Source organism: Panthera tigris, chromosome C2, assembly GCF_018350195.1.
Source record: "Panthera tigris isolate Pti1 chromosome C2, P.tigris_Pti1_mat1.1, whole genome shotgun sequence".
Classification (NCBI taxonomy): Eukaryota; Metazoa; Chordata; class Mammalia; order Carnivora; family Felidae; genus Panthera; species Panthera tigris.
In genome coordinates, this window is record NC_056668.1 from 102,252,802 (window position 1) to 102,278,732 (window position 25,931).

Genomic DNA, 25,931 nt, shown 5'->3' on the forward strand with positions numbered 1-25,931 from the left:
TCCAATCATTCTGTAAAACACTGGAAACAGAAGAACTCACTGAACTTTGTTTCCAGTATCTGCTTCAAGTATACTTAAGAGATTCTGGATGTCTCTGCATGATTGGGGCCCCAGCAGATAATTAAGTTTCCTGCCCACACACCTTGGGAGTCAGAAATTTTCCCCTGGGTGGTCCTAGCTACAGAAATGACTATCAGGAGTCAACAAAACTCTAACTGGCAAATATGCAAGGCAAGAAAACATTTTAAATGACACCTCAGAGCTGATAATGTAACAATTTCTGATTGCTACTGCCACTCTGCCATATGCATTTTAAATAAAAGAATTTTCCTTTTCAGCTATGCCCCGAGGCAAACCGATCCAGAGTGGCACCAAGTCATAAATTTAATAAATAAAATTATGTTGTCCATTGTGACATCTTAATGCCAGGCATACATAGGAAAGGCTCTTTGTCCTTAGATTCCTAAGCTCCAGTGAGTACTAAGTGTCCTCGTTGGTAAAGAGAAAAGGTGGGCTGAACTGCTGGTCCTCCACACTGTTGGTATTTACTCCACTGAAAATAACACAATCAGCAGCAGCATAGTAACAAGTGTCTATGGAACAATTATAATGTGTCAGCCCCTGTGCTAAGCACTTTATGTAGCTCTTCATTTGTTCCTCACAATTACTCTATGAGGTAGACCGCATTATCCCATTTTATAAAGAAACTGAGGGCCAGAGATATTAAGTAACCTATCTAGGATAACACATCTTAAGTCATCTGTCACAGAGCCAGCATGAGGACCGAAGGCATACAGTTCATACCGATACTCCAAAAGAAAGTTTGTAGTATAGCGTTCTGAGACTACTAGAACCTCTCAAACCAGGAAATAAAAGTATTTCTAATATAAGAGTATGTTTCAGACAGTACAGGACTAGCCATAGTGCAAATTCTTAATAAATGGTAATTAAATTGAAATGCAGTGTTTAGGGGCACCTGGTGGCTCAGTTGGTTAAGCATCCACCCTCAGCTCAGGTCATGATCTCGTGGTTCGTGAGTTCGAGCCCTACGTCAGGCTCTCTGCTGTCAGCACAAAGCCCACTTCAGATCCTCTGTCTTCTTCTCTCTATCCCCCTCAAAAATTCTACAAATAATAAAATAGTTTAGCTATAGCTCAAAAAACACTTCATTGTTTCAGGTTGTTAACCACAATGTCTTAAAAATAAAGAAACATTAAAAAAATTAAAATGCACTCTTTAGTTGCTTGTGTATCTTTATTTTCCAAGAAGCACTGCCCTTATTAAAATAAAAGTAAATACCACAGAATGGAGAGACAGGGCATTTCAAGTTACTGCCACCAGAAGCCTTCATATACCATCTGACATGAGACACATTGCCTAACAATGCAGACCCAGTGGTTACAGGCAACCAAGAGGAGTCAAACAGTTCATAGCCTAATTGCCTTCTAAGTTTTTATAACACCAAGAAAAGGCTTGACCCTCCCAAGCAAGCTTGCAGGAAAATATGTCTTCTTAAAGCCTTCTGACCTTGAAGCACTCATATCAAAAAGCTTCTTCCACCTATAGGCAGATAAGTTTATCCATCATTCTGGGTGTGAAAGAAAATGAGTCTACTGAGACAAGTTTCACTAAAAGAATTACAGATTTAAAAAAAAAAAAACAAAACAAAACACTTGGGTGCATTGGTTTCTCATTTCCAAAGGAATGTCATGGGAAAAGCCATGGGAAATGCCACAGTGAGAGTATTTCCAGGGCTGAACTTTCCAACTATTTACACATCTCAGGGATAACTGATTTCTAAGGAATATGAAGCTCAGTACCAAACAGCAATTAACATTCTTTTACAAAATAGCATAAAAGTTTCGGCAAATAATGACTGTTACCCAAATAATATTGTTTTTAAAGTACCTATTCATTATTTTTACAGGACTTGGTATCTCTTGTTCTACATCTTTAAAAAATTCTTTTAAAAATGCTATGCCCTGAATACCCACCCCCCACCTCCACCCGAGACACACACACACACACACGTGCATTCACACATAAAGATGTCTGTTGTAGTTAAAAGAGCGATATTTTGGAAGTCCTACCTGGGCTATTACCTATGATATGATCTCTTGCCAGCTACCATTTACCTGATTTTACTGTTTCCTCTTGTGTAAAATTGAGGTAACAGTACAATGTACACTTGGTTGTCATTATTTACAGTAGATATAGTCTATAAAATAGCCACAAACACTGAATGAGCAAATACTTAACAGCTGTTCTTAGGGAAATGCAAGTTTCGTTTCCTGCAACCCTCTGGTCATATTTCCATCAGCCAATAAATATTTACCTCTGTTATGTGTGTTTCTGTTTTAAGGCATCTTTTTAAATATATATTGATGAGTTATTAACATTGAACTTATGGCCAACAGCACTATAACTCATGCTGAGAGAAGCTTTCCTAATCCACATTTTTTTCTTTCTATAAGGTACATCGCAACCTTCTTGTAGTTAAAAATGTTAGACAACACCTGAGCCTTGTGTTTGGGCACCATATTAAAGGACAAAATCACCACACACACACACACACAAAAAAAAAACGTACTGAAATGTGAAAGAACTGGCATGAAACTCAATAAACCATGAAAGGGACACATTTCTCTATGAGAGCTGAAACAAGAAGGCAAGACATAGCTTTGTTCACCTTCAACAGAGGACATCGGCATTGGGCAACTCAAATTTCACTACACCATGCTTGTCTGCCTTGAAAGTGCTAGGAGTGTTGATTTTGGGGTTGCAAATAAATCTCAACAAAATAGGTAAATGTGTAAACACAGAATTGGCTAATCATAAGGATATACTTGGGAATATTAAAAATCAAATTCTGATTTTCTCAGATAAGATTCTTTATTTTAAATAGAAGTCCTTATAGAATTTATTTGCCATTAACATGCCAAGGGTGTGTAGATCTGCTCTAACTTTTGCATGACCTTGGGTGTCAGAAGACGAAGAGAGGATGGTGCTCCAACAAAGAGTCATGAAGGTGTTGACTTGCAAGAGCCCAAGGAGCGAAAGCAAGAACCGAAAGGCTGCTTCTGAATTGTTTATGCCACACTGCTTTGAAATGACTTCCATTCGTTCATTTATTCAGCTAACAATTTAACATCATAGGGACTTTGCCAGGCGGCGGGTACACAAGGAAGAATGCAATACAGGCACTCCTGTGCAGGACTCTTCTAAGCTTCTGTGGAATTGTACATAGGCCAGACTTTTGCAGCTCTGTGTGCTCATGTAGGAAATGGCAATACAAGCTTTTATTTGCTTCCATGTGTATCTTGTCAAACTAGACTGTACTCCCGGACAGATCACATTGGGAAAGTGGGTGAAATTTTAAGGCAAAACAATGACTACCCCCCATTCCCTGAGGGTTAGTAAAAGACTATAATGCATGTGAGAGCAAGATGGAAGCTGACAAAGAAGATATTCATGTTAACCTATTATTATTATTGATGAGGAGAACAAAGTTATATTGTTAGCATAAGTCACCAGCCTGGTAAGGTAGTTGTTTGTTTTCCCCGAATGAATGACTATTTTGAAGAAGCACCACAGATTGATTTTTAGAAGGCTAATGTTTTTTAAGACATGCTGAAAACTGCTGGTATGTGCTCTCCCCTGTGGTTTAAGGATTTTCAGACCATCAATATAACTATATAACAAAGCATTTATCATGCCTCTGTAACAGAATGGAAGCTGAAATTCAATGCCGATACAAATAATTTATATTCCGGGAATTGAATTTTTAATGTATAAAATTAAGAAACAGCAACACAAGTTCACTTGTAGATGATCTGAGTCTGAATGTACTGCCCTGAAAGTGATTCACGTCTTCTCAAACTCCCCTTGTCAGTGATGGTCGTGTCATCAATCATTCCCGTCAGTATGTGACAGAAAAGAGTTTTAAAACCTATCTCAAAGTCAGTTTTTCATCATCCTTTTCTTAACCTTAACTATCTAATTCTCAGGAGTTGGATACCGTGCATATTTTTATTCTCATTTTTACTGTACTCTGTTTTAATGGCTCCTAGGATGTTCATTGCAGTCCATCATCAATTTCATCTTTTCTGTTTGATTATATTAAAAAAGTGAATTAAGAGAGGAAGTAATTGCACCATTTCTTCTTTGTTAATAGAAAGCTAGAGTACTTATAGGGTCTTTGTACGGCAAGGCAATAGCATTTACCACTTGTATAAATATTAAAATTCCAAGTGGAAGAACTCAATATCAGTAATCATGTGACTATAACTTTATCATGGCATTACCATCAGCACTAATGTTAACCTACACATTTCTTACGAATTGACTAATACTTCACGAATCATCATTCTTTAAGATCCTCAGTTGCTTCAACCATCCACCAAAACTAGCTAAATTAGGTTTTCATGCAAGAACAGTACCCAAGCCCTCGTTTATTTTTCTTTAGATATGTTCCACACATTCCAATGAGCTGTTGCTCCTTATTATTTAGGGTGTTACTCTTCATTGTTCCTGAATATGAAGTGAAGAGATCACAAGAGCAAGAACCTACTTAAGGAAATAGGGTTCAGAAATAGAATCATGACCCAATAGATGATGCTCTGGGTACAGTTGTACCTGTCAAAAAATTATCAATCTTTCTCAATTTTCATAAAACCGGTGGGGTGAGGGAGTGGGGTGGGAGATGTGAGTGGTCAGTTATCACCCTAGAATGTGGAGCAAAAATGATCTTGAAAATGTTTAAAGAAAGATCATTATCTATGCAGTCCATGATAAATATCAAATTGTTGCACAAATCTGAAACGAGCTCTTAAGAGTTTTGTCTTAAAATGTTGTTAAATGCATGGTTCAGTCAGCTGAGCATCTGACTCTTGATTTCAGTTCAGGTCATGATCCCAGGGTGGTGGTATCAAGCCCCCCATTGGGCTCTGCAACTGAGCATGGAGCCTGCCTCAGATTCTCACTCTCTCTCCCTCTGGCCCTTTCACCCCTCATGATCTCTTTCTCTCGAAACTAAGTTTTAAAAAACAAAATATTATTAGAGTCTCTGCCCAACCCCTGGAGTTGGCTCTGAGTATTTACTTTTTTTAAATTGACTTCCAGGCATTTTTCTTTTACATGCATAACTATGGAAAGATATTTGTATAAGACAAGGTTGATGTGTTTTCTATGGGATACCTATACTGAAAAATAAGGTGATGTAGCATCCTGTGGATTTTGAGACCTGGGACATGGTAATGTACAGTTATCATATGCACCTGCCTAATCCTGTGGCATGCCCCCAAAAGGCAAGGCCAGTCATCCGTTCAGTGTTTAAGTACCAATTGAGGGTCTGCTACTTTCCAGGTATGGTGCTGAAACAGTGCCGATAATGGGAAACAATTTGATCACATTACCTAATTTGAATGAAAATTCAAGTGAGGTTTCATTCTGTGCCCAATGATTAATACTGCCACATATCATTTCATGTCTTAATTAAAGAATGGAAAGTAAAATCATATTTTGCCTGCTGACTCTGTGTTGGGTACCATACCGGAAATGTTTTCGTTTTGTTTTCCTTGTGTTGCTGTTGTTACTTTTATGAGAGATCTCATTTAATCCTCACTGAACCCTGAAAGGAACTTCACCCAACTTTTACAGATGAAAAAGCTAAGTCTCAAAGAGCCTAAACACATTGGAACGTAACACGTGATTTGGAAGTGGTGGAGATAGAAACAAAATCCAGTATAATCTACTATATTCCTTACTACTCTTCTTTATTTAGTCTTTGGAGCTATGAAGACTTTTCTGTCTTCAGGAATCCACTATAGCAACCCAGATCCCCTTAAGGAAACCATACCCCGTGTTCCTATCAGAGCAGAAATGCCTTCATTTCCAGTCAGTGCTTCGGAAAAAATATACAGTCACCTGTACACTAGAATACAGCATTATAGCTGGAGAACAGATCAAGAGCCTAGAGTGAAGAGGGAAAAGAAATTTAAAGTTCTACTTCCAGTCTAAGAGCCAGCCTAGTCTATATAATTCTTGTTCCTTGGTATTTTGTTACAGTGGATTTACCAGAAACAGATACATTCTTGAGCTACATAAGCCTACAAAATCCCTAGGAGAAAAATGGGGTTTCCCCCTTTTGGGATATCAATATATACAACTCTCAAAGTCCCTGGGAAATAATAGGTGATCCTATTTCTCACATTCTTGTATCTCTTTTGTCTCATTGGTTGCAAATAGCTTTGAGTATAGACTCCCCAATGTGTTTTCCAAGTGTTTTTCTTTTGCATAAAACATGAAATTGTCAAGCGTGGAGGACTATACAGTTCACTGCAGCCACCAGAAGTCATTGATTCCTGAATTTATTTTTTCCAGATTTCAGATCTATTTTTCATGCTGCTTGTCATATAGGGTTGACATGTGTCACAAGATGCTGCTACATGTTGAAGTGATGCATAACCATCAGGCAAAATTCTCAAAGAATAATGCATTTTAAATGCTTCTCTATTGGGTCTAATGTACTCAGACAATTGCCAAAAATCAACATCTAGGGAGTAATATAAAAAAAGTTATCTCTCAATTAGACCCCTAAAAGCTAATAAACAAAAAAACGAAGTAAGAGACAGTCTCCAGCTTTATTATTTTCTTACTTTAAATGCATAGAGTTAACAATGGTTATTAAAATGCCATTGAAAGGTTGATAACCTTTCAAGTCTCTTCTTCATACTTAGAGGGTTGGAGTTCCCCCCAGGATTCTCATTTAATTGTGGCACTGATTTTCTTTGAGTTATGTGCAGATCCCTTCGTTTACTAAGGATCAATTTTTCTCATCTTTCAAATCCTGTCTCTTTTCTGGAAATTATTATTAGCAAAAGGAAATGAGGACTATAAGATGAAAGTCATTTTTATCCTATAGCATGATATTTATTCAAGGATTCCTGTGATAAGGCGAATGTATGTAGTCTACATTTATAAATAAATCAGCATTACTGGGTTATGTCAATAGAATAACATTGGTACAAGGTAAGTGGTGGGGCTTGCTGTACCTGACAGCCCATGGTCTATGCAGGAAATCTAGATTACGGGTCAAAAGAACTAAGTCACCATCTCTGTTTCACTGTGAAGTGTTTAAAGCAAAAATAAAGACTCATCAGGGGACACTGCCTTCTCTACTGTTGCACACACATACTATTATCTGAATACATGTCTTATACAGAAGCAGAGATAAAATGCTGGCATAATCTTCTCATTGGTCCACTGTCTTTGTACAGAGTGGACACAATGAAATGAGGCTAAAATGAGATAAACAGTAATGTGGTGAAAAAATATAGCATTCCTTCTAACAAAATGTTAGATGCTATTCATTCTCTACTAATAGTGCTCCTACTTGATACTTGGCTTTGAGTCATTTGGAAGGAAAGCTATGTAACTCACTCATTTCACATGGCTGTCTATGTGGTGCCCATTCATCTCTTCTGTGTCTCAACTCCTGCCACTTGTTCTCCTTATTTCTGCCCAATTACTAATCTATTAGGTTGAGCTATGTGAAATCACCAATATTGAACCTTTTAGACTATAAAGACAGCAATTTCATGTTTCAGCCCATAACTCTAGTTTACTGGTCTTACCATGTTACTTCTCTCTGGACTCCAGCTTTCAATCAGTTAGCTTTTCTTCACTCGCTTGCCCATTCCCAGCCCCTTCCTACCTTTACTTGGCTAATTCTGACTCATCTTTTAGGTCTCTGCCTGTATTCCTCTTTTTGCAGCAAACTTTTCACTGAAAAAAAAAAAGTGGGGGGGGGGGGGGGAGGGCTCTGTGCTCCTCCTCATCAGAAAATATATAGGGTCCAACCTTTGCTGTTCTCACCAACAGCTATGTGCAGCATCCATTCTTTCAAACATAGCCCCATTGAATTCCTTTACCTGTTTTATTATTATGTTTCTGACAATTTATGCCACACTAGAAATACTTGCATAGATTGGGGATTTATTCATTCTTCATGGTAATTAAAACTTATTTTGGGGGTGCCTGGGTGGTGCAGTCGGTTAAGCGTCCGACTTCGGCCAGGTCACGATCTCGCGGTCCGTGAGTTCGAGCCCCGCGTCAGGCTCTGGGCTGATGGCTCGGAGCCTGGAGCCTGTTTCCGATTCTGTGTCTCCCTCTCTCTCTGCCCCTCCCCCGTTCATGCTCTGTCTCTCTCTGTCCCAAAAATAAATAAAAAACGTTGAAAAAAAATTTAAAAAAAAAAACAAAAACAAAAACTTATTTTGATGGCATTCACCTTCCTCAGCCAATAAGCAATCACAAATAGCTGCTGCAAATGTGCTTTTCTCTAAGTTGCATAAATTCCTCAACCTCTACCCGTTTTGCTCAATTGCCTTTACATACAGACAATAGTTTCTATTATAGTCACAGAGAAAGCTATGTTTTCACCTGATTAGTCATCAGTACAATTCCAGGTGCTGCCAGTGCCTAATCTGATTCTTATCGATATGGATTGAATATCTGTTCTGACACTAGGATGCTTCAGGGAAAGAGCTCTACAAGATGCTATTATAAACCTAACTATTACTCCTACTGGAGCCTGAGCTTGAATGCTGTAAAATGGATAAAAACTTCCCAAACTCAGCAAAAATCTATTGCTTACTTTTAAGGGGATGTTTCTAACACATTCCCAGTAGATTGACAATAGTATGGACTCAAGTTTTTATTCTCATTTCCAGGAAAAGGGACCACCATAGGAGTATAGCAATCACTGATATAGACAAAAAAGTCAATCAAAAAGTTTTTCCTCTAAGAAAATACACCTTGACACATCCTTTGCTCTAATTATTAACAAACTTGGACAATAAAACCATTCGGACTGCCAACAAGGTGATGTTAGATTATTTAAGGTAATTTTTGAAGAACATTTATGGCAAAAAAAAAAAAGCCACTAAATTTAGTACAGTTATAAACAAAGTTAAAGTTAAAAAATAAAAATTAAAAATTAAACAAAGAACCCAGAAAAAAATAAAGTCTTATCTTTATAAAAACATAATCTTTTCCTGAAATATGTTCATAGAGCTATCAAAAGGATAAATGAATTCTAGGACTACAAGTTTCACATCAAAATCAACCTGATTAAACAATCTATTGAGTGAAATGTATTTATTTCATTTAATGACTGTGCAACATCATAACCACTGTTTTACTGAGTACCAAGAATACAAGGTCAGTGAACACAAGTTGGCACACAGAAGCTTTCAGTCTAATACAGAGTAAGAATAAACAAACGAAAAGGAAAATGTATCTAACAAGCACCATGTTTCATGAGTCTACCAATTGTGACACATGGCAAGAGTTCACGAGGACATATTTCTGTAGGACTTTAGCAGATCACACAATTTCATAGGACAGTCTTAACACATCTCTTGTCACACTGAGTTGCTTCCACCAACAAACATATTCCACCAACAGACAAATACTTAAGAGAACCACCTTAGCTCTATTTGGCCATACCAGAGATTTTGGATATTTGCCAGTTGTTAATTGCTTTTGATTAATTAGCCACAGAGACATACCAAGGTGGACAAATGTTACTGAGATTTATGCTCAGAATCATTTTTCCATGCCTCTACTTTCCAAAGGTTCACAGGAGTTTCCTTTACATCCAACACCAACATCTCCCACACACACTCAAAGAGTTTAAAATTAAAAGGCCTTTCATGTGGTGGCAAATAATAACAGTAATGATCATAATCGCCTGACGATCCAGAAAAGATCATTAAAAAGGATTATTGTGCTATAACATAACAAAAGAAAGCAGCAGGCAGAGAAAAATGAATAGGGAACTTTAGGTATATATTTTAACAAAAGACAGGATTGATTTTTTTTTCTTGGAACTAAAGCTTTGAGATGAACTTAATTTTTACACAGAAAAACCCAGGCTGAGAAAAAGATTTCTTAAGTCAGGGGGGAACTTTTCTTTGTCAGTGGCCTTTAAAGTTGTTGAGCTGAACTTATCAATGGGGTCTATTCCACTGCACCTTGTAAGTACATATGGATAGTTTTTTTCAATTTAAACTGAACACCTACCTTTAACACCAAGAGCCACCAATAATGCAGAGTGGGATTTTGCCCAAAAGGTGAAAAAAGAAATTCTTAATCTTACACACCTTGAGTTTGAAAACCTACTTATATCATCTACTGAATACTTTTAGGGCTGGGGATGTGTATTTTTTTTCTAAAAAATAAAAATACGTAAAGTCATTATCTAGAGAAGATACAAAGAACTTGCCAACAGTGACAAAACAAAATAAAAGTTCATGTGCCAGGTGATCCTGATTAATGTGCTCAATTGCTATGTTTTGAAAATTTAGGACAAGGACTTCCTCTCCTGACCAAGATGGAGTAACAGGAGCCACGTTTACTTTTCTGACTAAAACAACTAATAACCTAGAATATTTAAAGGAATAGTTATTAGACATTGGACATTAGGCAGTGCATAACTGTGATTCCTGAGAAAAAACAAAGTGAGCCCCATGATGGTCACTTACTTCCTCAAAAAAGTTTCCAAACTGCAGCAGCTAGATGGAGACCAGATACAGCCTCACCATCCCACTAAATGAGGAGATAAGCTGGGAGTCCAGGGAAGACAAGGCAGCTTTGAAGGGAAAAGAGACAGCTGAACATAGAGAAAACTCCCAACACAGCAGGGCTCCCAATCTAGTCTTAGACTGATTAACTCATGCATGTGAGGAAACTACTTGAGGCCAGGATAAGAACCATGAGAATGGATTCAGAGGAGCAATCATCAGAGTTTACACAGGGCTGGAAATAATTTGTATTGCCACCAGCCAGAGTGACAAAAGGTCTTGTAATCCACAAGATATCAGGTACAGTACTCGTGATGAGCGACAGAGTGCCTCATTAGTGGAGCAAAATCCAAATTAAACCAAACAGAGATGTGCCCCTCCACCCAACAAATGTGAAAAGATCCAAAAGGATCAAAAACTGAAGTGGGTCTCTGAACAAAATTCATGCCTATTTATAGTAATAAAAAAACATCCAGCACCCAACAAGGTAAAATTCAATTTTGATATCCAAGGGTATCAAATCAAAAATTAATAGGCATGCAAAGAAGTAGGAAAGTAAAACCTGTAACAAGAAGAAAAATAAATTGATAGAAACACACCCAGAAATCACATGGATGATAGAATCTGTAGACAAGAACATTCAACCAGCTATTCAAACTATATTACAGATGTTCTAGAAGGTAGAAGGAGATTGAACATGTAAAGTGCAGACACATATTCAAATCAAAATTCTAGTAATAAAAACTATAGTTTCTGAAAGGAAAAGCACATGGGATAGGATCAGCAGCAGATTAAACACTAAAGATTATTAACCTTAAAACATAGAAATAGACACTAATGAAAATGAAATACAAATAGGAAAGTATAGGGGAAAAAGGAAAAGCATACATCTGTGAGCTAAGAGACAACTTCAGGAAGTCTACTATACATGCAGTTAGAGCCTACAAAGGAGAAGAGAAAGAGAAGTGGAAGAGAAAAAAATATTTAACAAATAATAGCCAAAATTTTTCTTAGTTTCATATGAAGTATAAATCCTCTTCTCCAAAAATTTCAACAAACCTTTCGTACTAGACACATCAAGAAAACTACCCAAGGTAATACCATCAAATTGCTGAAAAAGTGATGATGAGACATTCTTAAAAGTACACTTTTTATACAGGGGAAGAAGGATTATCTATCTCTCTTTTGAAACAATGCAATCCAAAATACAGTAATGTAGTATCCATAAAGAAGTGAAAGAAGAAAATTTAATCCACAATTCTATACCCAGCCTTACTAGTTTGTTTTCAAAAATGAAAGAGAAATAATTACTCTTCTGGCCATCACAATGTTGAAAGAATTCACCACCACCAGATCTGCACTGCAGCTAATGTTAACGGAAGTCCTTCGGAATGAAAGAAAATGATACCGAACTGCAATATGGATTTATGCAAAGAAATGAAGAGCACCAGAAGGAGGAAAAACCCGTACCATATAAAAGGAGGCTAAAAATTGAGACCCTAATGCAATAGATACTAAAGATTAGCCGGATTCCCACGTGCAACATTTAGAATGGAGAAAGCCAAGAACTACTGTGGTGAGTCCCGCACCCTCAGCCAGATAAGATATGAAAAGCGGTCAGAGGCTTAGGAGGGAGAATACATTGCAGGCTATTTATTGGCAGAGTGTTGCCAAACAGGTACCTGCTACCTCCTTTAGGGGGGAATATGGAGTCCTTTTCCCTTCACCTCAAGCTTGGGGAAAGGAATGCATATGGAAACACTTGGAGAATTTGTCTTTGGAGTCATGGAGTGTTTGTCCCTAACTCACAGCTGAGAAACTTTAAGCCACCTAAAGCTGCAGAATAGAAACGAATGTATAGTTTGTCCTGACTCATGTTTCTAAGAGCAAGGGATATGTGGCTATTTCCCCGGGGTAAGCATGGACAGTAGCGAAGAGAACCAGTATGACATGATCTTAGGTACTGTCGTACAGAGCAGTCCTGAAGGATGGTCAGATGACAGCAGCAAGAACATGGATGTATAAGTGAACACCAGATTTCAGGAAAAGGCATCAAAAGAAACTATCTGGAAGAGAGAAGCATCGTCCAGGTCAAGAGAATTGCAGAAAAGTGATCTACAGTGCAGCAGTGGAAATTAATTCAGCAAAGTACCCCCAGTGTCATCTTTAAACATTGGCTAAACTAAAAGGATACAAAGTCACTGAGCCAAGAATCACCCTAAATCTTTGCTCTCTCTCAACTTTTTTCATCTGTTACAATTTATCAGGGTACAAAACAATAGCCATCACAAGTAGGGCAGGAGTTCTATGGGGAGAGAAAGCAAAATCAACCACACTCCTCCTCTTGGAAGGCAGAAAGCCACCAGCTTCAGGTCAAAACACACAAAGGGGAATGAGACGTACCTTTGAAGAAAGATTATGCTGAATTTTACAAAGTATGAAAAAACACCCTGTTAAAAAAAAAAAAAAGTCAAGACACCTGGGTGGCTCCGTCAGTTAAGAGTCTGACTCAGTTTTGGTGCAGGTCATGGTATCTCAGCCTATGAGTTCGAGCCCTGCATCAGGCTCTGCACTGACAGTGTGGAGCCTGCTTGGGATTCTGTCTCCATCTTTCTGCCCCTCCCTGACTTTCTCTCTTACTACTTCTTAGTAAGGAGAAAAATCATGTCTTCCATCATTTTTTTAAAGGTTATTTTGAAATCTGTTGAGTTTTGAAAGAAAATATATATACGTATATCTACTTATGGGTATGCAGGCAATTTTTGAAGGTACACACCAGGAAATGGTAACTAATTAAATTTTGGTCTTTTTCCAGAAAAAGCCCAAACATTGAGGACAGGGAAGTTTCACTTCTATCTTTTTTACCGTTTGAACCTTCTTCTTTCCTCACCAGGTACATTGTGGCATTCACTGTCAGTTGCTACTCAATACCCATTCACCCCTCCGTGCTAAAAGAATCCTGATTTTGTTCAGGACAGCAATGTACCAACCCACAAGAAATGGATCTCAAATAAGCTACACTGGATTCCCTGTGAAACTAGAGGAAGCGTGTATTTCACTTCTAAAACAAAAAAAGTCACCAATAAATACATTGCATGGCACCACCTTTCCCCTTTGTTTTCTCCATCTGCTATGAATGCAGACTGATGGCTGGAGCTGGAGCGAACATCTTACAGCATTGGGAAAGGACAAAAGCATCACAGAGACTTTGATCCTGACCTCATGGAACCTGTAAATAGAAACCAGAACCTCCCAACCTCTTGTTATCTAAGATTACAAGTGTGTCCCTCGGGTGTCAGCAGTATCACTCAATAGCTTGTTAGAAATGCAGAACCTCAGGGGGCACCTGGGTGGCTCAACAGGTTAACTCTGACTCTTAGCTTTGGCTGAACTTCCGAGGTTTTTGAGTTTGAGGCCTGACTCAGACTCCATGCTGACAGTGTAGAACCTGCTTGGGATTCTCTCTCTCTCTCTCTCTCTGCCCCTTCCCTTTTCCTGCTTGCTCATGCATGAGCTCTCTCTCTCTCTCTCTCTCTCAAAATAAACTTGAGAAGAGAAGAGAAGAGAAGAGAAGAGAAGAGAAGAGAAGAGAAGAGAAGAGAAGAGAAGAGAAGAGAAGAGAAGAGAAGAGAAGAGAAGAGAAATGCAGGAGCTCAGGCCTCACCCCAGACCTACTGAGTCTGAAACAGCATGTTGAGAAGATTCCCCAGGTGAGTCATAGACACATCAGAATATGAGAATCACTGCTCTACAAAAAAAAAAGAAAAAAAAAAAAAACAACTTTCTGTTTAAGTCATCAGGTATGTTAACTGGAGTTGACATTATTTAAATCATACATGTATGCATTGTGTTCTCAATAAAAAATAAAACTACTTGAAATGATATAGTATAATAATGGAAAAATACTTACACAAACTTTTTAAAAGATGTTTAGGTGCTATTTATTTCCCTTCAGCACAGGTAGCAAAGAGCAAAAACTATAGTTGCATATGAGGTTTCTAATCCTTTCAGAATGAAAAAAAAAAAAAATTCAAATGATTCCAATGCTAAAGTTTCAAATGAACTCCAAATGCCACCCTGTATTAAGACTTAACATTAAACAGCCTCCAATAATGGCATAATATAGATATATAGCTATAATCAATTATTTTTTAATTTTGCCAAATTGTTCTTGTTTACTCTAGATTTGAATTTAATCAAATGTAAGCTCTGTGATAATTTTATCAAGATACACTTTTTGTATATAGGGTTTTTTTGGTTTTTTTGTTGTTGTTGTTTTGCTTTTTTTTCTTTGTTTGTTTGTTTTTCTGGTTTAAACCCTAGATGCTATTTTAAAGCACGGACTGAAATCACCTGTGCTAGTAAAAACAAACTCCCACCACCAACATTTTCCATTTCTGCTGGCTGTACAATTGAACTGCTTATGTATCCTGGCTCTGCTGTAAAGAAATTTTGGGCTCAAATCCCAGGATTGATTCCACTACAACAGGATTGTCAGCTACAGAATTCTGTAAAAGTTTCCTTCCTTCTACATTTATTTAACCCAAAGATTTGAAGTCTTGGTCACCTAAAGTTTTGCACTAACCAAAATTTCACAGGATAACTAAGAGAAGCAGAAGAGGTGGCTGAATCAATTTTGTCCCCATATTCTGAACATATTCACAGAACAGAAAATGTATCTATTTGATAACCCAGAAAGCTATACAGTATATTCTATAAATATATTTTGTAAATGTGCATGCAAGGTTGAAGCAGAACAAGGCTCAAGGAAAACACTTATGCATGTAATCTGCATCAAACAGGTAACAGCCACACTGCCACTGAGATTTCCTAACCACATTTTATGTAAAGAAGAGAGGAAAATGATATTAAAGTAACTGCACTTTGGTTTCACACTGATACTGAAAATATGAAAACGATTAGAACTACATAAAAATTCCATGAAACTGATGATGCATTGAAAAAGTGTGTTGTTTTTAATTTCTGACTACCTTCAGTGCCCACTTCTAGTGGCCATTTTTCAATAGGTAAAGTCTGAAGGATATCATACATCTCACAGCACTCTATTTTTCTCTATTTTCCATATGTATATATCTGTGTCTCCTACTTGACTAGGAGCTCCGACCCTAGGATTGTGCCCAGCTCCTAGTAAGCACTCCATTTTTGTTTTCTATTTAGTTTCGTGTTGGGCTCACTCTGCTGCCACTGCTTATAAAAATGGTTGTTCTGATGTGCTTCAACTTTATCCATTTTATCCACAGATGCCCTAGAATTTTCTCGCTTGCCTCTAAGAGACTAGTTTTAAAGGTGAAAATCAGGACTGAAATGATAAAGTTGCCATGGGGCTAGGTGGGGTTAAAATCTAAGAACTTGGATTTCTGTCTGCCAATAATTAGTGGAAAGACTTTGGGTAATTCTTCTTGTGGTAGAGCCACTCCCTAAGGAATGTGGTGAAAACCTCAAGACAGGGGAAGGCAACCTGTCTATGTGTGCATGGGAGACATTCCTCATGACTCTGTAACATGAGACCACCCAGACTGTATGTTACCATATATGGGAAACAAAGGAGCAAAAATTGTACACAATGCTACACCCCACTGCACTTGGGCTCAGCCAGTTCAGCTATGGCCGCGCCCATGCCAACACAACAAATTTGCTTCCTGCACAGAAAAGCCTCAGTGTCCCATCTCTCTGTGCAAGAATCCTGCTACATCCTAACCTCTCTGGGTTTCATGTTCTCTGTAAAATGAGGGTTTTGCTCTACATTTAGTAATCTTCAGGGTCCCTCCTCATCTTCAACCTTTTGAGCTCTCTACTCTTCCAGTCTTCCAACCCCACCCTCAACACCCTCGTTGCCAAGCACAGGACTAAGAAAATAAGCTTAGACGGGATCACTCAGAGTTCATGGCTCGTAACATTCAAAATCCAATCACAAAAGGCCTTTCTAACCTGATCATTTTTTAAACTACAGGTAAAAGGTCGAAGTCCAAGTACAACTTTTAATGGGTAAGCACTAAATTGTCCTACCTTTAAGTGATGCTCCAATTCAGAAACAAGTTTCTCCTCCAAGATTAATTACCGCTGTCTGACACTATTACCCATTGAAATGTTCTATAAGACCACAATACCAAGAGTTTCAAAAAGTGTCACACACCAGCAATTCCTATTACTGAAAACATGAAGATGACAATTGAATATAGAGGGAGGGGGGAAGCTGCCCCCAGGTGGTTTTTCTGAGCTTAGCTTTCACCTCAACAGGGGATGATGAAAGCTGGCACTGACCTTGGCAGGACTACCCAGAACATCTTTCTATTAAGTTAAGGTTTCCTTTAAAATGCTTTGGAACAGAGGAAATAGAGAGGAATTCTGTTGTCAACAACCAAATGTGCTGCTTAGTGTCACCTTTTCAGTTTCATGACATACACATTTGCATAGCAATTGCTTGAGAAAATCTTTCTTTTCCCTTCTAATTGGATTGAATTGCTCCTAGATCTTTCTTCTAGTCCCAAAAGCGATAATGAGGGGGTGGAATATCTTAAGCTAAAAGGTAGAATTATTTAAAGCACTCACTTTGGATTCCAAAGCCACTGTAGGTGTTTCCTCTTTCTCACTCTCTCTCCTTCCTCTTTTCCTCCCTCCTTCTCTTTTCTTCTTTAATGAGTTTCCTGGGGGTATATTTTTCCTTACGGATATCCAATAACTTTGTTTTCACGTTGTCTTCGGGTGTGTGATTGGTCATGTGTGGCACTGAGCTGTGCTAACGTACAGATCAGTAGGAGCCCCTACATTAGGAGGACCTTACAGTTTTTATAAGCCTTCTGACACCCATTTCTTGAGCTACACAACCCTGGGTGTGGAGAGGAGAAAAGAAAACTGTTTTGAGGCAAGATCTGTTCCTGGTACTTTGAGGAAACCTTTCTCAGGGCTCTTCACATGGCTTTTGAAAAGGAAGCAGAAGGCAAGCTGAGGGCAAAACACAAGCTAGCACACACTGCACCCCACCCCCTCAGATGGGATATGTATGATATTTCTCAGGCATTTCTGGCTGCCCAAGAACAAAGGAAAGGAAAGGAAAGAAATGGTTACTTGATAGAGATCACAGACCTGCAGGAACTGAGTCTCCATCAGTTTACAAATATCTTAGTAAATTACAAGAAAAAGTCAATCTTATCAATACCCTAATCTCCAGAAACTCATAGACTCAGTTTCCTGGAGCTCCAACATCACCCTCCCCTCCACAGTGATGTGGGGAACAGAGGCAAGAAGGAAATGGCAGGTAAAATTAAATTTCCTTATAACCTGCAGCCCATTGACAAATACTTGAGGTAAATACAGAGTTTACCATTTCTAGAAGGAACACAACCTTAGCTTGACAATAGCAAGGCCTCCAGTATCTTAAGAGTCTTCTTTAGCATATCAAAGTCCATCTGGAGGCCTCCCTTTTGCCTTTATCTCCCCTAACTCCACAGTATATAACCAGTCACTCTTCACAACCCCAGTGCTGCTCTTTATGCCCAAGGGCCCTGTCCCCATGCTTTAATAAAATCATCTTTTTGCACCAATGGTATCTTCAAGAATTCTTTCCTGGCTATCAGCTCCGAACCCCTACCACTCCAAAACCCCATCAGCTTTATAGAACTTTTCTACCTTTTCCCCCTTCTTTTTCCTCTCCCCCTTTACCCCTTCTTACCCTCTCCCCTCTCACTCTCTGAGAATGCCAAAAAGAGATCATCTCAAATAAGGATATATGCAAAATAATAGGGTCCAGATGCAAACCAAAGGAGAACATCTTTTAGCATGAAAAGGGTAAGATCTTAAAGGGGCACATCAGTTATACACTCGGTTAGAGGACATTCCAAGGAAATGCGAAGAAAACCATTGTGGACAGGGACCAGAATTTTATATTCTTCATCACCCTCACAACAAATAAAAGTACCATCAACAAAGTAAGAGTGTAATAAAGAAACAAAACATAGCAATAAAGAAAGGTCAAAAAGAGTCTAATTTGACAGAGGATTCTTAAATGGGAAGAGGCAACTGTTCATTTAATTCCAATGTGCTTCTTGTTCCCATTTTAATAAAGGACAACCGTGTGGGGGGAGGGAGGCACAGGGGATGCTTTGAGTAACCTGAAGGGGTACAACACATTTATAGATGTCCAGTTCACATGATGGCCACTGCTCTTTTAACCATTTAACACCATGGGTGTCAGGGAATAGATTAGAGGAAAAATTTAGTTTCCAAAGATCTATTATTATATAGGGGCCAAGGGCCACCCACCCATGATAAGCCACTTCAGCATAAAAGGTTATTTTGAGTTAAAGAATAATCAAAACCCAGTAGATTTAGGAAAAGCTCTGTATCTCCCCCTCAACTGCCTAAAAAGAATTTAGATGGAGAAGATGCTCCAGGAAGGAGCTGTCACCATAGATAACTACATTATGACATGAACCAGACAGGGAGGAACCCGGAAGACCTGTTTGATCAGTCTTCTACATCCTATTGTTTCCCGAATGGCTCAGTGAAGATTTGTGTACCAAACATCTACTCTTGTTCATTCCTCCTGAGGGTAGCATTCCTTCTCTTTGAAGACCCAGACCTCTACTCCCTTCTCCTCAATTCAGAATGACACATGTACCTCATTTAGCCTGTTTTTGGAATTTCCATGTCTGTCTGAATTCTTTGTACATATGCTATGAAATTCGACTTTCTCCTGTTCATTGGTCTCATGTCAATTTGGTTCTTAGTTCAGCTACAAGGACCTTGAAGGGGACAGAGATTCTTGCTCCCTGACAATTTCATTATAGACCATATTAATAAAATGAATGCATCCTTTTTTCTCAGATTTCAAAAGGAACACATGTGCCTCCATTCATTTAATTTCTCAATTACTCATTTTACCATAAAAGATCACTAAGTTAAATGCTTTGAAATAAAATTGAATTACCACTTCCCTTCTGTTGAAGTTTTCAATTTAATATTTCATAAGAAAGTTTATATTTTAATTCAAGGCTGCTATTAGAACAATAGGTGAGATAATGTCATTACAGGACAGGAAGGCAGATAGCCTCTACTTTCCTTGAAAGAATTGTTGAAAATAGTAATTTCTTGAAAAGTATAATCTGAACTTCTTCTATTCATTAAGAAAAAAATTAAGAAAAATTACTTTTTAATACAGAATACATTTATTTCGAGCATATACATTTTCTGTATACTCTCATTAAAATCCAACATGAGTATTATCCAATGCCTATTAAAATTAAACACACACCTTTAGGTGTAGGCCTCCCCATGTGAATGCCAACACAGGACAAGCTATATACTGTCAAAGTCTCTACCATCAACTAGGTCATTCTTGCTTCTTCCAGATTGCTCCATGAACTACTGGCCAAGACAGATTTGTTGCCATTGACCATACTGCTGGGATGGAATTAGTAAATATTACTCACCAAAACTTCAGAGTTTTGGAATGCTAAGGTCACCAATTTCATGTACAGCTGATGTGGTTTTGGAATGGTGGGGTCCCAGAGCTGATAGCCAAGAAAGAATTCTTGAGATGTCTTTGGTGCAAGAAAGGTGATTTTATTAAAGCACTGGGATAGGACCCTTGGGCAGAAGAGTTGCACTGGGGTTGTGAAGAGAGGCTGGTTTTATACTATGGAGTTGGAGGGGTAAGGACAAAAGGGAGGCCTCCAGAAGGACTTTGGTATGCTAAAGAGAACTCCAAAAAATTCCAGGGGCCTTGCTATCCTCTAGCTAAGGTTGTTTTCCCTCTGGCAAAGCATTAACATTACCACAGTATGCAGTTCCTGGAGAAATGGTGTAGTCTATATTCACCTCAAGTATTTGTCAATGGGCTGCAGGTTATAAAGAAATTTAATTTTACCTACCACTTCCTTCTTGCCCACCAGGGAGGGAAGGGTGATGTCTGGGCTCCAGGAAACTGAGTCTACAGGTTTCTGGAGATTAGGCTATTGATAAGATTACCTATTATAATTTACTAAGATATTTACAGACTGTTGGGAGACTCATGTCCGGCAGGACTGCCATCTCCATCAGTTAACCACTTATTGTCTTTCCTTTGTTCTTGGGCAGCCAGGAATGCCTGAGGAATATCACACATATCCAACCTGTGGGGGCGGGGTGTGTGCTAACTTGTGCTTTGCCTTCTGCCTGCCTTATGCTCCCTCATCACAGCCAAGGCTTGTTTTTCCCCCCTCTTTTATTCCTTCATATGTATGTATGTATGTATATGTGTATGTATTCTATCATATATTTTATCTATTCCCACTATATCCCAACCCTCCTTCTTGTGAACATTTTTTATCGCCTCTTCTTACAGTATTTGGCACATGTGTTCATTGTAAGTGATTAATAATCATTGTTTATTTTGTGTATGTGCCAAGCTGCAGTTAGGTTTAAGGTAATCTCACATACTGTAATTGTTGCAGGACGTTTTTAACACAATACTCAGGATTTGTTGTCTTGTCGCTTTGAAGAATCAAGAGGTAGACGCAAAATGAGCAGCAGGAAAGTTTATTAGAGTCTAAGATCAGAAAGTAAGCATAATAGGAATGCTCTCTTTGCAGAGAGGGAACACTTGAAAGTGTCTATAGGCAAAACTATAGGCAAGGTTCCTTGTTTTATAAGGTTCTGGTCGCCCCCCTCTTCCCTTCCCCTTCATTCCTTTTCAGGTTCTACCCTTACTGGCAGGACAACCCTACGTGCTGGATTGTCCATTCCTGATTGGCTTGACTCCATTGTGTGAGAAGTCAGACTATGTCATACCGTCCCTCCTGTAACTTTTCCTATAACATAAGTTTTATGGTTTAGCTAGGTATTTTTTATTGTCAAATTCCTGAGGGGGACCTAAAGGGAAGGGTGTGGTGTCTGTTACATTCTTAAGAGGAACCTTATGCTTGAGGAGGCTTACTATGGTGGACACTTCCCATATTGTTCCAAAATATATGGTTTCCCCCCACCCAGAGACCTCAGGTCCTAACCTCCTTCTCTCTCTCTCTCTCTGCTTATTTTATCCTATCTTTTCCTATCATATAATCAGAAAATAAGGATGACAAAACATCATTATTATTTAGGCTTTTAATAGCAGATTTAGGAGTTTAGATTTGATGCAGTAAGTGCAAAGTTCCTATTGGAACTTGAATAATGATACTTGGTATCAAATACACTTTGTCAAAGATGTTTCCTGCAATAGGCCATAGATGTAATTTTTCTTTTAAAATATTTTTAGAAAACTGTGACAATAAAAGAAGTTCTAATTATTTCTTTGTCCCAGGAATCAAGCACTACTCTAAATTCCTGAAACTGACAACATCCAGCCAATAAGGTTAACAAGAGGTCAGTACCAGCCAATAGATGTTTGAGTTGCTTCTGTATCCACTCCCCTCATACACAAACCTACCCTCACCACAATGTCCCAGGAGGCCAAGCAGAGCAAATGTTAAATCCTGCTTGCAGCATCCTAGTTAAGGAGCCTCGGTTTCTCACCAAAAACAAATTCCCACGGGAATTTGACCAAATTCAAATGACCAAAAATTAAAGTAGCAAAGGCAACCAAACTTTGGAGGGGATATTTAGATACAATTTTCTGAGACCAGATTTTTTACTTTGGATTCTACTTGTTTTTGTTCATACTTAGAAGAAAGCTTCAAAGAGAAAAGGAGAAGATACATGTGGCTTATGTGTGCCTAGGAAAGAAGTTTCCTTTTAATAACACACCATTTCTTATGAAAACCAATAGGTCAGGAAAACAAAATGTTAGGGAATGTTGTATAAGAAAGAATTTGCCTGATGTTCATCCTGAGTTCCTGGAAGGGAGCATCTAAGCTTTTGAAATTTACATACAAGTTTCACATTTGGGTCTCTCTGAGACCTCACCCTACATGTCTCTTCACTGACTAGTCCTGATCTGTCTCCTTTATAATACAACTGCAATCATAATTATAGCACTCTGAGTTCTTAGTCATTCTAGCCAATGATAGGACCTGAGGGGATAGCAGAGGACCCTGAATTTATAGCCTGGGAACCCTGGAGCTTGCAGCTGGTGTCTTAAGTGAGGGGAATTTTGTGGAGGACTGTGACCTCAGCCTGCAAGGTCTGCACTAACTCCAAGTAGTTAGTGCCAGAAGGGTAAATAGCAAGCTCAGAGAAAAAATATATATATTAGAAGCTTAATTATTAATTCCCATTCATAACTTAATTCAGCTTTTTAAAATCACCCAGCTAAAAACATTTTAACTGGAGCATTTATTCCTTTACCACGTGCCATGTCATGTTGTATTATTCATGTAGCTGTATCTTTTTTATCTGCTCCTGCCTCCCCACAAAAATGGAATAAATAACTCAATCTGGACTATAGTAATTTTGTGATAAGTTATTCTGATAACTGCGATTGTGAGCACTGGCCATTTATAATAAAAATAATAAACTGTCAGTGTGACCTAAGCCACAGAACTTTAACTCATAATTCTTGATCTTCTTATTCCTGTATTGAAAAGTATCAATCCTCCATCTACTTGGAAATCCTTTTCAATGGTCTCATGATTATATTTAATTTACTCAGCAAACCTAGCCTCCCTTATAAAGTTAACTGAAACTAAGTTCTGCATATATAAGCAAATGTCAGCATTCCCAGATCTTCTTTAGGCCAGTACCTATGTGCATTATTTGCACAGCCAAAAATTGGGGTGATCAGCAAATTGTTAAAATTCTATTGACAATTCAGTAAAAGAATACAGTGTCTTTCTCCATCAATTAGCAATGATCTAAATTAACAATAACCCAATCTAAACTCTAATTTCATTCCATTTTCTTTCTGAGTAAACAACTTAACTAACTTTTCATTTAATATAATTTATCAGCAATGACTAATCAGTATATCACACAAATTTCTCCTGATGTAATTCTTCCTAGCATAATTCAATTTCTCCTAATATAATTATTATTCAATTTTTCTTCCTGTATCAAATCTTTAACCTATCACCTTTCTAACTCTAATTCTGTGTATGTGCGTGCGCACATGTGCACATGCTTATGCACACACATGCACAACAGTTCTCTAAACCATATACCTTCTATAGCACTTGAAACAATGAGGGGGTAGCAGACATTAAAACAAATCTTTTAAGTTACTAATGTGGCAAAATCCCCCACTCTTAATACCAGGTCCCTACAGCAACAACAACAAATACAGTAACAACAAAGGTCCTCTTTAATACTCCAAATACTTCGTTTTAAAATGCAATAAATCAGTAATTCTGGTAAGAACACTGTCACTTACCAAAGATTCCTGATGTCTTCCTTGCTCTTTATTGGCATTCCCTAGGGTAGTCACTTCTCAAGAAGTGGCCTTTAAATGATAGCTAATGGCTTTCAAAAAATTTTTCATTAAATATTTGAGCCATAGTACACTGTTCACCAAACTCCTCTGACTCAATAGCTCTTATGTACAAACTTCTTTCTTTTCCATCTCAGTGGCAGATAACCATGAGTCAATCTCAGAACTTTATGGACACATACTATTATGAAAAAAGCAAGGACTTGAAGACAGAGGCAGGTTGTACAGTATGTATGAGACCAGGGAGTGCCCACAGAGAAACAAGCCAGCTTTTGGAGAATCTGATGGCAAGAAAGCTTAAGAAAGTATCAGTTACAGCAAGGCTGTGATGGGAGACCTCAAGCCCAGGCAACAGCATATTCTTTCCTTTAAGCCTCAGTTTAAAAATAATTGTGATCATTAGTCAAGAGGAGGGAATAGGCATAAGTATATAAGAAAGTGAAGTGATATTTTGACCTCTTCTTTATAAGCTGAAAATATTAGCCAACTCCCATAACAAAATGCATAGCACCACCTATAGGAGTTGAGAGCCTTATGTGACTGTTGACTCTGAAAGTCTCAGAGAGAACTATTATGCAACATTTTGCAAATTTTCAGTTAAAGTAAAATGAATATCAGACATCTCAAAACACTAAATTAATTTGCACATAGTAGTAACATCAAGAAATTTACCTTTAGTACTATATAAACCATTGTATACTTACCATATAAAAGCCCATAACGTTGAGAAACTCCAGTTATTTGGACTGATTTACAGGTCATCCTGATTTAGGACAAAACTGATATTATAAACTACCATTTTAAAACTATGTGGTTACAATAAGTACTGGGGAGAAGAAATGCTAGCTCTTCTAGGTCCCTGGAAGGCCTGTTGTAATAAATCACCAGCATGAAGCTAGGGGACGGTCCCAAGACCACCCTCACTTCTGACACCAATTGCAATTTCAGGGTTCCCAAAATCATCCTCAGGTTTAATAATTTTCTAGAAGGACTCAAGTAAGCCATTCAAAGCTGTTATGCTCATAGGTATGGTTTATAATGTGGAAGGATACAGATTAAAATCAACCAAGAAACACATGGAATGGAGCCCAGAAAAGTCACACAAACACACACACACACACACACACACACACACACACAGCTTCCAGGTGACTTCTTCAACTGGAGTTGGGGAAATGCTAATTTCTCCCAGCAATGATGTGTGATAATATGCATGGAGAATGGCCAACCCAGAAAGCTCACCTGAGCTCAAGTGTGCAGAGATTTTAGTAGGGCTCGAGCAGGTGAACACGGTTGATTGCACATGTGGCAGACCTGTAGTCTCTGGAGAGAGCTGGTATGATGTGTCCTAAAGCCCTCACCATAACTAATATTGTTACACTATCTGGAGTGGATCCATGAGTCCAAGTAAACAAGAGTACTCTCATTAGGCAGAGCATTCTAAGGACTCAGTGATCAGTTCCTCTGCTAAGGGCAAACGCTAAGCCTTTCTTGAGGCAAGTTTTATTCTTTACTACACAGCCAGGACTATTTTTTTTGAGGGGTTCAGATGTTAATTTTTCCTTTGAAGTTTCAGAGGAAATTTAAATTGTCACTTACTTATTTTTTAGAAAGCAATTATATATACCTGCTATAAGTGCAGCAAAAATTTATCAAGATAATCAACGTTCCTATCTTATTTTTTATACACTATAAATTAGTGACACCCATTATCAAGTAAGCTTATACTTTAAAATGGGATTAGCATACTTACATTTCTAAACATCATCAAATAGTGTATCTTTCTCCTATGGAGATAATATAATGACTGAGTAGTAAAGAAGCAGCAGCAGCAGCTATAGTTTTATACTTTTTCACCAAGAAAGGGAAGATATATTGTGGAGCATGTATAGTACTCATTTACTTAAAAGGCACTGGTGGCTCTTGGGGCCCCTCAATGGCTTGACGGTGAAGCATGGAACTCTTGGTTTCAGCTCAGGTCACGATCT